Below are 1046 nucleotides of genomic sequence, written 5' to 3'. Positions count from 1 at the left end.
GGGGGGTGGGTGGGGCTTTACCGAGTATCTCGGTCTTTCTGCAGGCATGTTGTATCCTTCTCGGCCCTACTAGGTCCTGGCAGGCAGGGTAGAAGACCGCCTCCTGAATTACATCATGTGTCTAAGTTGTGTCGATGGAGGTGTAAAACCAGGTTCGTTAAAATAAAACATTGTCGTCAAATTTTGCCGTGTTCACACCCATAGAACTTCCAGGACCAAAGCACTATAATCTAACTTTCAAGGACACAGAGAACCCGCTTTTATAATGCAGAAAAAGATTTGTTTGAGTTTTTTTTTTTATTGCTCTTTTTTTTCTTCTATATTTGACAATCTTATCCAACCTCACAGTTAGGTCTAGCACCGATTCGTCGTGATTGAACACACCCGGGCAGTTTCCAAAGAGCTTGAAGAGGCCACAAGAAGGAAAATATAGGCCCTAATAAACTTGTAAGGAAAATCTGCGTCCAACACTGTATGACATTTTTTACTTCAAACTGACAACATGGGGTTCACAAACAGGACCTCTGAGTCACTGCTGGGTAGGGTTTTTTTCTTTTTGTTTTGTTTTGGGGGTGGCCGCGGCCCAAGCCTACTCTTATCGATTTTAGACCACCAAGGGATCTTTAACGTGCGCAACTTGCACATGGGACCTCTGAGATTTTTCGCCCTTTTCAGAGAAGGCTAGGTGTGTATGTCTTTCCTACCATAAGATCAGGGGTGTGGCTGAAAGACAGCAGTAAGAAAGAAGGAGCCAAGGAGTAGCAGTAGAAAGGCTGCAGAAAGAGTCAGGAGCCCAGAGGAGGGGGCAGGCGAGGTGAGAGGGTGGGGGCATGAAGTGGAGACGAAAGCAGACAGCAGACGACAGACCATTGCCAAAGAGCAGTAAAGGAGTGAAAGGAGACAATTTTTTTGGGGAAAAAATGTTTTCGGTCACTACCCAGATTCGAACCCCGGACCTATGAATGAGAGGGGAATTGTAATTACGTCTTAACCCTCTAAGCCAAGACAGCCCCCTAGAGAGAGAGAGAGAGAGAGAGAGAGAGAGA

Source organism: Aplysia californica, unplaced genomic scaffold, assembly GCF_000002075.1.
Source record: "Aplysia californica isolate F4 #8 unplaced genomic scaffold, AplCal3.0 scaffold00426, whole genome shotgun sequence".
NCBI classification, from domain to species: Eukaryota; Metazoa; Mollusca; class Gastropoda; order Aplysiida; family Aplysiidae; genus Aplysia; species Aplysia californica.
The sequence above is the reverse complement of the archived record's forward strand: the minus strand, read 5'-3'. Positions refer to the sequence as shown.